General features: G+C 40.3%; 1 pseudogene; it reads left to right on the forward strand.

Moving 5' to 3' along the window:
- The first annotated feature begins 1272 nt into the window (after positions 1–1272).
- Positions 1273–9377, forward strand: LOC134375882 (RNA-binding protein with multiple splicing-like; annotated as a pseudogene).
- Positions 9378–13041: the final 3664 nt, after the last annotated feature.

A 13041-nucleotide genomic window follows, 5' to 3' on the forward strand; every position in this document is an offset into this window, starting at 1 on the left:
AGCACCGACTTTTGTGATATCTCTATCATTTAAGAAGGATGAAGGAAATGATCTCTTTAATGAAAGTGTAATTTGTTGTGTTTGTGTAATACTGATGGATTGCAAAGAAGATTTGATGGATTTCAAGTACCAACTTAAGAAAGGGAGAGGAAGCTGGAGGAACATATAAAAGACACTCATTTTTGGTAGTCGCAGAGAAGACTGCTGAACTACAAGATCGGGACTTAATTTTAAGAGAACTAGAGCCTTGAGGATGTCTGCAGTTTCAGCCTTGGCAAGTCTCGACCAATATCAGGGCCAGAATAGGGAAGAGAGAGAGTCGGAGACTTGGAATGAGGGCACATGCATTCCAGAGCCGAGGGCTCCACTTCCCTGGAAGCTCCTGAGCCTGCAGAATGTGCCCTGTCCTTCTTTCATTGCAACCCTCCCAGCCTGAAGACCATGTGGGGGCCTCAGCTAAGGCATATGGTGTATGAGAGAACACTCACCCTCCCCATGGCCTGCCTCCACTGCCCCACCATGACCATTAGAGCAATGTCTAAAGCCAACTTGCTTAATGGCCTGATGGGGGAAATAGTGGCCCAACGATGGGAGAACAGAGATTATTCACATAAGGACTTTTAGGACTGCTGAATTGTACAGACAGAAACTGGCAGAGCCTGCCCAAAATGGATATTGAGTGTTCTGAGCCTGTGTGTGTGTATGTATGTGTGTTTATGTGTCTGTGTGTATTGTGTGTACACCTCCATATGTGTGCATGTATGTGTGTGTTTGTGTATGTGTATGTGTGTGTATGTGGGGGGGGCAGAACATAAAACTGATATGGGGGACTTTTTTCATATGCATCCTTAACTCAGGATTTAATACCCTGGAAAGGACTCCTGGATCAGTCCTGAAGTGCTGCTAGGTTGGCTCTAGGAAGTTTGGAAAAAATGACTGCCTATTATAACTGGGCTACCAGAACTGACTTGGCAGAATGTTGAAAAAATGGATCAAAAGGACCACAGAAATGGGCGTGCTAAGATGGATTTATATCAGACTTGAGAACCCTCCAGCCAACGGTGTTTCTTGGGAAACTCAGAGGACACTCTTTCCAATTGGGTAATGAGGAATGCACTGGTAACAGAGACCAGAATCATTGAGAAACTCCAGTATGGTTGATGATAGGGATTGCTCTTAAGTAGTTGGGCCTCCTAGTATCAGTGGGGTTGATAGGATTCCCCCATAGCAGTGGCCAGGAGGCAGCTGTTGCCCATCAGAGTCAAGGGGAACATGATTGCTGCAGTAGACAGCAGAAGCAGAAGTCAACCAGAGAACAACAACTTCAGTCGCCTGTGGTGGTGGATGACAGACCATAGTGTTCCTGCAGGTAAGATAAATGTACAACTAACACTAGATTACTTTACATAATCAAAAAAAATCAGGGATGATGGACAGTCAGGTAATGCCAGCAGCCCCAATGTAAAGACAGGACCCCTCATCCAATTTTCAGACCTGAGTTAGTTCTCAGAACCAGAACTCATAGACTGAAGGAGAAGCTGGTTGTTCTTGAGGATAGACCTTGCTCACCACAAGACAATGCGGTAGTGATTCGCATGGTCCTTCTCCAATGGGACTCGCAGACATTTATCTCAATAACATTCCATCTAGAAGAAGGAGTAGCCACATCTTTTATGGCCTACTGAACATAGGATCTTTGGTGATATTGTCTCCAGGGAACCCAAAGTACCATCACAGGTTGTCAGAGGAGGTCAGGTGATATATGGAGTCCTAACTCAGGTCTGACACACTAATGGATCCACAAACCCAGGTGGTCACTTCCTGGTTCTCGGATGCATAATTAGGATGGCCATCAGTAGCAGGATACAGTACCCTCACTAGTTCCTTGACCTGAGGAGTAAGAGGTACCATATTGGAAAGGCCAAGCAGAAGCCCGTCAACTCTCCTTGGCCCAGGCCAAGATAGTAAAGGAGAAAAATGACCTCAACCTGAGTGAAATGCTGGATTGTTGCTACTCTCAAAGATGTAGTGTGGTGTTCTTCATTACACACATTGGGTTTCTCAATCTGGCCAGTATAAAAACCTGGTGGATCAACTTAGCCAAGTGGCAATTACAACCTCAGACACATAGTAGATGTGGTATCCTTGCTACACTCTGATTTGTGCTATGTGAATGCATTTTTTTCAATACCCGTCAAGAATGAGGATCAGAGTTAGTTTGTAGTCACCTGGAATGGATAGCAACCTGCATTCATGGTCTTGCTTCATAGCTAGGTTAACTCTCTTATCCTGGCTCAATCCAGTCTGACGGGGCTGAACCATCTGGTCATTCCAAAATATGCTGTGGGTCCACTATATTGATGACATGTTGATGGGGCATGAAGAGCAGAAAGTGGCAGATACTCTGGATTTGCTTTAGAGGGTGGGAGGAACCCTAAATTTAGAGGGTGGGAGGAACCCTAAAATTCTACAAAGTTTTAGGGTTCTGCCCTGCTGGTGATTTTTTATAGATCCAGTAATCTGGGGTGGGCCAGGTCATTTGCTCTAAAGTAAAAGACATGTTATGACACCTTGGTGTTTCCACCATTAGGAAAGAAGCCAGGCTTGTTATGCTGATAGGGATTTGAGAACAGCATACGTTATATTTGGAAATACTCTTTTGGCCCATTTATCAAATGACTTGCAGCACTAACAGTCTTGAATAGTTCCAGAGCAACAGAGGCTCTGTAGCAGGTCCAGGCTGTGGTACAAACAGCCTGTCACTTGGGTCATGTAACTCACTCTCTCCTGTGCTGCTGGAAACATCCGTGGTAGATACAGATACATGAGGACTCTCTGGCTGGTCCCAATTTGAGGACTGCAGCGCCCCTACCTAGAGTTCTGGACCAAAGCCATGCTGCCTACAGCAGAGGACCATGTGCAAAGCATGTGTCGGCATTGTTCGGGGTCTTGGTGGAGACTGAGTGTCTGCCCGTGGGAAGAGAGCTGCTCATCAGGAGCCACCTGCTTCTGGCTGATGGCATCACAAGGTTGGACAAGCACAGCAACAATGCTCAGGGGAGCAAAAGGAAATTCTCCAGAGCATGCAGATGACGAATGTAAGTTGCAGCCTGGGGGCCAGTTGCAGCAATGGGAACTACAGGTCATCCCATTAACCTCCTTGTAAATTCTCCCAGAAATGGTGACTAACAACCATCTTGAAGGTGTCCTGATGGTATAAACTAGATGTGAGTGGACCTGAGTGGCACAAGGGATGGAGTGAAACCATTAGTGTCAGTGCTCCCCCCGATGTTCTCTAGAATCTCTGTCCTGTCTGGCACCCTTCCCCACCCCCCGCCCCAGCATCTGGCTGCTTTTACCTTCAATGACCACTGCCTAAAATTCTTTGGAGGATGGCCCTTGGTTGACTGGAGTCACTTTTACTACATGTGCAGAGAGTCGAAAGTGTCTAGGAGTTTGTGTTCCCCAATGCAGACCTTAGCTAATGACTGAGAAGTTCGGGAGCACAAAAACACAGCTCCTTTGCCTCAGGTCGAGCTGAATCTACCCACTACAGGATTTTGTCTGAAATCACATCCTGGCTTGACCTTTCTCTCTTCCTTGTCCTGCTTCCTTTTCTCCTTCATCAGTTTCTGCTGGGAGCACATCCTTCCTTCCTAAATAAATCATTGCACCTGAAGCCTTATCTCAGGCTCTGCTTCTGGCAAAACTCATCTATGACACTGTCTTTTCTTCTTAACCAGGATGTAAGACCCTAGAGAACTGAGACGGTTTCTTATAATTCTTAAGTTTTTAATCATTATGTGCAGTACAAGGCTTAGGTGTAGTAGACAACCATTAGAGTCTCAACACAATCCTTGGATCATTTTAACACACTTCAAATGATTATATATTTGTGTATCACAGGAAATAAAATATTTGATTACTAAAACCGAGATGTGATTTACTATTTTCTTCTTCTTCTTCTTTACAAAATGATGTAAAGCTATTATTTTTGGAAATCTTCATTTTATTTTGACATCTTCCAGCATGACTCAAATATTACTCATTACAAAGAGCCCATCACTTTATCATCAAGTTTAGGAATGACACAAAAGGAATGCCTTATGGCAATAAAAATTTATTTTTAAAGTAAAGTTTGATTTTTCAAAGATCTCAGAGCATACAAATGAATTGCCTTTTGCACGTGGCTATCATAATATTCACAGAAAATTACAATAAGATGAATCATTCACATCACTCAGAAATTCATGATTCTAAGGTGTATAAGATGCCTCTGATGAGATAATGTATAAGGAAAGCACATAATTGAAGCAGCACATTAGACTCTCCCTTTAATGAAGATGACAAAACCCTCCCATCACAAGTAGGGGACCCATCATTCCCTGTGCTATTCTCATCCCAAACAAATTTAAAAGACATAGTCTTGACTTACTTTGGTTATATGATGTGTCTGTGTGATGGAAGAGAAGCTGACCTTCTGAAAAATGACAGTTTTAGAAAGGAATGTGACCGGCAAATGGGGCCATGAAGTGGAATGTGTTGGAAGGAAAGAGCATAGCCAGATCTGGGCCATGCTGAGAAGTGGGTGAATATTGAGACATATTCGTGGGGAGAATATTCACGAATGCATCACGAAATTCTTCTGGCTGCCCACTTTCTGCGCATTCAATAAGTTTGCACGTCCTGCCACCTCTCCCCGCAGGTTGATCAGCACCCATGAGTTCTGGTCAATGAATTGGGAGCAGAGAGCTGTTTCACTTCTGGGTTGGAGCACTGAGTGCCCTGGGTAAGACCCTGTGGAGTTCTCTTCTGCCATGGTGGTTGGACATGTCTGAGGTTGTGGCTCCTCTGTCACTCAGGAACCTAAAGTGATGAGCACAGCCCCACCTTGCAAACCATGATAAATGTATAATAGGAATAAGAAAATATGTTGAGATGTTGGTCAAAGGGAACAAAGCTTCAGTTAGGAAGAATAAGATTTTTAAAAAATTTATCAATATACAATGCAGTTGATTTTCATGTCCCTTTACCAATTCCTCCTTTTGCCCATCCTTCACCCCCCCGCCCCTATCAACATCATATATATGCACCTGTCTTAGCAAGTTCAAGGAATTGTTGTGATTGTTGTATCTTCTCTCCTCCTCCCCATTTATTTGTTTGTGTGTATTTATTTTTATTGGCTCCCACAAATAAGTGAGAGCATGTGGTATTTCTCTTTCTTTGCCTGGCTTATTTCACTTAATACAATTTTCTCTGAGTCCATCGATGTTGCTCTCTAAGTCCATCCATGTTGCTGTGAATGGTAGTATTTCATTTTTTTATAGCAGAGTAGTATTCTATTGTGTAGATATACCACATTTTCCTTATTCACTCATCCAATGATGGACATTTAGACTGGTTCCAACTCTTGGCTATTGTAAATAACACTGCAATAAACATGGAAGTACAAGTATCCCTTCGACATGATGATTTCCATTCCTTTGGGTGTATACCCAGCAGTGGGATAGCTGGGTCATATGGTAGATCTATCTGTAATTGTTTGAGAAACCTCCATTACCATTTTCCATAAAGGCTGAACCATTTTGCAGTCCCACCAACAGTGTATGAGAGTTCCTTTTTCTCTGCATCCTCACCAGTATTAATCATTCTCAGTCTTTTGGATATTAGCCATCCTAACTGGAGTAAGATGGTATCTCAGAGTGGTCTTGATTTGCATTTCCCGAATGCTGAGTCATGTTGAGCATTTTTTCATGTGTCTGTTGGCCACTCATATATCTTCCTTTGAGAAATGCCTATTCAGCTCCTTGCCCGTTTTTTAATTGGGTTACTTGTTTTTCTGCTGTTAAGTTGTTTGAGTTCCTTTTATATTCTGGATATTGCTCCTTTGTCAGATATATATTTTTCAAATATTTTCTCCCACTCTGTTGGTTGTCTTTTCACTCTGTTAATTGTTTCTTTTGCTGTGCAGAAGCTTTTTAGTTTGATATAATCTCATTTGTTTATTTTTCCTCTGGTTGCCTGTGCTTTCAGGGTTGTATTCATAAAGTCTGTGCCCAATGCTACTTCCTGGAGTGTTTCCCTTATGTTTTCTTTAAGGAAGTTTATGGTTTCAAGATGTATATTTAATTCTTTAATCCATTTCGAGTTGATTTTCATATATGGTGAGAAGTATGGGTCTAGTTTCATTTTCCTACATATGAATGTCCAGTTTTCCCAGCATAATTTTCTGAAGAGGTAGTCTCTTCCCCAGTGTGTGGTCTTGGTGCCTTTGTTGAAGATCAGATGGTTGTAGGTACATGGGTTGGTTTCTGGATTCTTTGTTCTGTTCCATTGGTCCATGTGTCTGTTTTTATGCCAGTACCATGCTGTTTTGGCTACTACAGCTTTGTAGTATAGTTTAAAGTCAGGTAGTTTTATGCCTCCAGCTTTATTTATTTATATACTTTTGCTCAAGATTACTTTGGCTATTCATGGTCTTTTGTTATTCCATATGAATGTTAGGATTGTTTTTTTTTTTTTTTTCCATTTCTGAGAAAAATCTCCTTGGAATTTTGATGGGGAAAAGAATAAGTTTTAATGGTTTATTGCACAGTATGGTGACCATAGTTAGTACTAACATATTGTCCATTTCTGTTGCTTATAACAAAGTACCTGAAACTGGGTAATTTATAAAGAAAAAAAATTTATTTCTCAAAGTTTGGAGGTTGCAAAGTCCAAGGTTGAGGGAACACAACTGGTGAGGGCCTTTTTTCCACAGCAATGCAGAGTGCCCCATGGAGAGAATTTGTTGAGCAAAAGAGAAGTAACTTTCTCTCTCTCTCTCTCCTTGTAAAGCCATCAGAACCATGCCCATTATTCCACAAGGGGACCAATCCATTCAGAAGGGCACAGTCTTCACAATCTGATCACCTCTCCAAGGCCCTACCTTTCTAATACCATAATTGGATTACCCACCCTATTAACACTGTTACAATAGATATCAAGTTTCCAATACATAAACTTTTTGAGGACACATTTAGCCCATAGCATATTGCATGTTGGAAAATTGCTGAAAAAGTAGATTTCAAGTGTTCTCATTACAAAAAAATGAAAAATAGGTGAGACGATGGGTATGTTAGTTAGATTGATTTAATACTTATATCAAAACATCATGTTGTATGCCATTAACATATACAATTATTATTTGTCAATTAAAATGTTTTTTAAAACTTTTTAAAAGAATAAATTTTTAATGTTAAGCTATTGAGATAATGGGATTTTTTTCTACAGAATATCAGCCCATCTTCCTTAATATGGAAAGTGATGTTTATTTTCCATTTGTCTTCATACCATCTTTTTAATACCTTTCTTCCACTGCTTCCTACCCCTCTGCAGCCCTTCCAATTAATCTCCTAGACTCCCATGGGTTCTGTCTGTTTTCTCCCAAACCAAAACCCATTGAGAAATTAATTTATACTAAGGCACAATGAAGCTTAATATGTTGTATATTTCTGTATTTTTTTTTAAGTAGGGACAAAATTTAAGGCAAATAAATAAATACTGGATAATGAAGATTCAAGACAGACAAAAACATTGTGGGAATAAAAGCCTGGTGAGTGTGAAATTTCTGCACAGTCCTTAACTCACTGGTCCTGCCCTACACACTAGCAGGCCATTAGGATTAAAAACATGGGCTCTGGTGTTAGAGCAGGTACAAATCCTCTTACTATCACTAGCTTTGTGACATTAGCAAAGTCTTATAAATTATCTAAACCTCAGTTTCCACATCTATAAAATGGGACAAATACATGCAAGTATGGTTGGTGTGAAGATTAAATAGAAATAATGGATAAACGCTTTGCTGAGTGTCAAAGCTATAAATAAATCGTTTTATTACTCTCACTATTATCTTCCACATAACAAGCTCTTCCACTCCTTTGTATGGTCAGAAATTTAAGGGGTATTATCACTGATATTTTCGTTAATGATTGCTTTAGAAATTTCCCCACAATTCCCATTGTTAGTGGTCATTTGTACTGAGTTCTCTTAATTCTTTAATTTCTCCGAGCTATTCTACTCTGGTCCAGATTAGGAAAATCAATCCCATTTTTAAAATCCATGGTCTATATGTCTTACAGCTACATTTTTATTCTTTTTTTCTCTAAAGAGGACTAAAGGCATAGCTCATATATTCCTTGGCACTTTCCAATGATCAAGTGTATCACATTAATTTCTCTGGGTCGCAGGACAATTCATTCCAGTGTTGCTTGGTTTCATACGATCCACCAGCCGGAGAATGAATTAACCTAAGAATCCAAGAGTGAAGAAGGTGTCAATTTCGTTCTATATATATAGATAAGTATATATATGATAAGTATACATATTGTCAAGGTGAAGTCTGTTCAACTTGACAATGGAAGTGAGTCCACATCATGGCAGAATAAAAGGCAGAATCAGGTCTGATGTGAGTCTGACCTATCTCGGGGATTGAGATTTTAACCATGGTGGGATACGGAGGAGGATTTTGTTTTGTTTAGAATAGGATTACGAGTCTGAAAGATCCAGGTTACCCTTCCATACTGGCTATGTGACCTTGGACAGTTCAGTTCTCTGTGCATCTGTGTCTCTACATATAAAAACGGGGTGGGAGGGGGGTGTCGGCCGCTTCCGCCCGCGCCGCGCACCTCCTCCCGTGCTCTCTGGGCGCCCCTCGTCCCCTCCTTCCCGCAGCCCCGTCCCCTCCTCTCTGGGCTCACTCCGGAGACTCCCGTCCTCGCCCCAGCCCTGCCCGGCGAGGCAGGACCAGGAGGATGCGCGGCGGCGGCAGAGCTGAGAAGGGCCAGCCTTCAGGAGCAGGAGGGCCGCACCCTGTGTTTCTCCTCCTGGATATCAGCCCTCGGGAGCTCTGTCTGCTTTTCGGACCATTTAAGGGCCGTGAGGGTGCTCTTATAAAGCTCACGTCTAAGCACCCGGGTTCCGTCAGTTTTCACCGTCGCTCAGAAGCAGAAGCTGCAGGGAATGCTTCGAGTGGCATCCGCTTCGATCCTGAAATTCGGCAAACACGAAGATGGCCGAGAACAAACTAGTAAGCACTGCAAACCCCAGTACTGCTCTGCCCAGCGCTGGTACCTCAGTTCACTGGCAGAGAGCCAACTGCACTTTACCCAGTAGCCCTAAGTGCGGCCTGTACCCTGTGAACCCAGCGGGGCTGCCGCCTGCTCTGCCTCCTGCTGCTTCCACCTGCCCCTCTTCACTGCATGGCCAGTGTGTCTCTCCTGAGGCAAAGCCCAGCACTCACGTCTTGTCCACTTCTCCAGCATGTTACATTTGTCTCTGGGATAACCTATCAACCTGCTGCAGACCAGCAGAGGGAGCTGCCGTGTTTAATTTGTTAGCTATTTTCCCCCCTTTTGCCAAAACTATTACTTGGCACATTTGAGAGATTTCAGTAAAAATTTTAATCAGACATAAAAAGGGGGAGGTATTAATATCTGAACTGGGGTAATATCTGTTTTGCTATGTCTTGCTGCTATTGCAGGTTTTTCCTAGGTAACAAATGATAAATCATTCAAATTGGAACTTTAGTTATTTTTTTCAATGTGTTTATATAATTTAATCACTCTCTTTTAGAACAATTCACTGACACGGTTTTACAATTTACATGGAAAATATTTTCCCCATAGTTTATACTTTTAAATATAAGAATTGCCTTTAACCAGTGAATTGAGGGTCCATGTGATGTTGGCAATACTTGCTGAAAATGAAGTGGAACTACGGTGAATATTTGTGGGCTTTTTTTCAAATTAGAATACGACTGAAATTTATTTTCAAAAACAACAGATGAGCTTATTGTCCTTATTACTGAGAATCACTACATTCAAAAATGACTTTCCTTTTAGAAGAAAATCTTTTCATTCTCTCTCTCTCTCTCTCTCTCTCTCTCTCTCTCTCTCTGTATGTGTGTGTGTGTGTCTAGAATGTTGGCCAAATACAGTTAAATCCATAAGAGACTGTTCTGTTATTATGACCTAATTCAGCATAGCCTTAACTAATCTAAGGCTGTTTGTTTTTCAGAGTAATCTTAATAAATTCGCACTCAAGCCAAAAGCTTCTACTGTGTTTTTAGTAGAATATGATTGGGCGGCAGTGAAGACTCTCTCCAAATTGGATTGGGACCTGTGGTGATAACACGAACCCCCTAGCTATGGTCACACTGACGATGCCCATGGAAAGCGTGTCTTTCAATGGCTAATAAGGAAAGCCGAGGGTTTCTCAGTTACAGCTTCTTGTTTAAGACTGGAAGGAAACCACGAGCACCACTCCAGCAATGTGTGATTGATGAGGGAAGAATTGGTAAACCACAGCCTCGCCCATCTCCTAAGAGAAGGCAAAATACAGGCAAGTGTCTCCCCAAAGTCCCCACACTTAGTATTTTACAGTACTTTTGAAAAATGTTTTCCTTTTTAATTCCTAATCAATCTAAGCTTTAAAATTTTTTTTTTCCTTTTGTATAAAATCTTTGTGAAAGGACTGAGAGATGAGAGTTCACAGATAAGTTCTTTCTCCTGATTTTTCTTTCATTCTCATGTATTTAGAGCCTTTCAACTCCCAATTTGAATGGAAACAGAATTTGGAGGTTTGGGATTTTTCTGTTGCCCACAGGAATCCCAAATGAGTACTTGCTCCATCAGACCTTGCTTTAGTAGGTCACAGCAACCTCAAACTTACAGTAGCAAACTTTCCAGAGCTAAAGCCCCTCAAAGTTCGTCATGTCAGGTAAACTTTATAGGTTCAGTTGCCCATGATACACATCACTGGAAAACATAACCCACCCCCAATCCCAAACAGGAAATGCTAAGGAAATGTAAGACAAAAGATGATCAAAATGATTTTCATATTATTCACTCTGAGAAAGTAGTATCTTTGTTAAAAAATATAAGTTGCTGGTCAGCTTAGTCTTCTAAAATTGAAGGCATGTACAGCCACAACCCTGGTAATTTTCAGGCAGCCATGCTCATACCCCCATTTCTAAAACTAATATTCACTTGGCGACTACACCAACCATCTTGTACTTCTAAACTTAATTCTGAGGCATTGTCAAATAATAGCAAACCACTGGAAATAGTGGCCTATCAAGCGTTCCCTGATGACTGATGATATTGGGTCCCTTTTCATATCATTTGTATATTTTATTTAGGGAATTACCTGTTTAGATTGTCCTTCTGTTGTTGAGTTGCAAACATTCTCTTGGTTGTCTTTTCGCTCTCTTGGTGTGTCCTTTAAATTACAAAAGTTTTAAATTTTGATGAAGTTCAATTTAACTATTTTTTTTTCTCAAGTTTCTGGTACTTTTGGTGTAATATCTAAGAAACCATTGCCTGATACAAGGTCATGAAGATTTGCGCCTCTTTTCTTTTAAGAGTTGTGTATCTTTAGCTCTTACAGTTAGTACTTTGATTCGTTTTTGTGTTCATTATTGTTATGTTATCATTATTTTTATGTTATGAGGTAGGGGTCCAAATTCATTCTTCTATGTGTGGATATCCAGTTGTCCCAGCATGATTTGTTGAACAGTCTATTCTTTCCTTTTACTGTGGTCTTGTCATTGTTGTACAAAATCAGTTGAGTAGAGATGTATGGGTTATTTCTGGATTCTCAGTTTTATTACACTGATCTAAGTCTTTCTGTTGAACACGGCTATAAACATGTATTTTCTTAAGCAAAATATTCCAGGAGCTCTTACTGATACTACCAGCTCAAATTCAGGACTTCATTGGTAGCATGTCTCCCTTTTAATCTATGCTGACAATGCTGGTTCTTAGTGACATCAGTATAATTACTTGTTTTATCTGAAGATACACATGCAAAAGCTTCAGAATAACAATGCAAGTACTACCACCAGCAATATAATTACTACAAATATTTTTGAAATATATTTTCACTAAGAATTCCAGGTTGACACCTCTACTTTCAGTACTTTGAAGACGCCACTGTACTGTCTTCTACCTTACGTTGTTTTCAGAGAGAAATCTACCATCACATTCATTTTTGTTCTTATTTATGTAATGTGCCTTTTTTCTCTGTCTCATTTTAAAACTTTGTTCCTGTTTTAAGCAATTTGATTATGATGTGCCTTGATTTAGTTGCTTTCATATGTTTTGTGCTTGGGCTTATTCAACTTCTCAGATTTATGGGGTTTTAGTTGGCATCAAATTTGGGAAATTTTCATCCAGTATTTTTTCAAATACTTTTTTTTCACCTCTTACCATCTCTTTCGGGAACTTAAATTACATGTATATTAGCCCACTTGAGGTTGCACAATAGCTCACTAATACTTGTTTCTTGTTTTAAAATATTCTTTTTTCTCTGTGTGTTTCATTTTGGACAGTTTTTATTGCTATGTCTTACAATTTGCTAATCTTCTCTTCATTTCTAGTATTCTGTTAACCCCATTCAGTTATATTTTTTTTTTACCTCAGCTAATATATTTTTATCTTTACAAGTTTAATTTAGGTCTTCTTTATATCTGCCAAGTCTCAACTTCAGATGTTTATTTTTTCCTGTAACATCTTGAGCATATGGAATAAAATTATAATAATAGTTTTAATATCCCTGTCTACTGACTTGCCTGAGTCATTTCTGGATCAGTGCTGATTGACTATTTTCTCCTAATTATGCGTTGTATTTTCCTTATTCTCTCCACACCTGGCAATTTTTGATTGGATGCCTTTCATTGTGATTTTTTCATTTTTGGCTTGCTCAGTCAACAAGAATCATTTGAAGGACTTCAGTTGGAGCTGCACAAGAAGAAAATTTCACCTTCTCACAGGACTGGGAACTTAAGCATCATGGAAAGAGACAGTAGATGAATCCAAATCCTACCCAATTAATGATTAGCTGAGATTTGCCTTTGACATAAAAGGATGCAACAAGGACCAGGAAGGATTACTCCTGCTCACTCACCAGACCAAACCCTTAAATACTGCTATGGTTGGAATGTTTATCTCTTCCAAAATTTATGTTGAAATTGAATTGCCAATGTAATGGTATTGGGAGGCG

This window comes from Cynocephalus volans, chromosome 4, assembly GCF_027409185.1.
Source record: "Cynocephalus volans isolate mCynVol1 chromosome 4, mCynVol1.pri, whole genome shotgun sequence".
Lineage (NCBI taxonomy): Eukaryota > Metazoa > Chordata > Mammalia > Dermoptera > Cynocephalidae > Cynocephalus > Cynocephalus volans.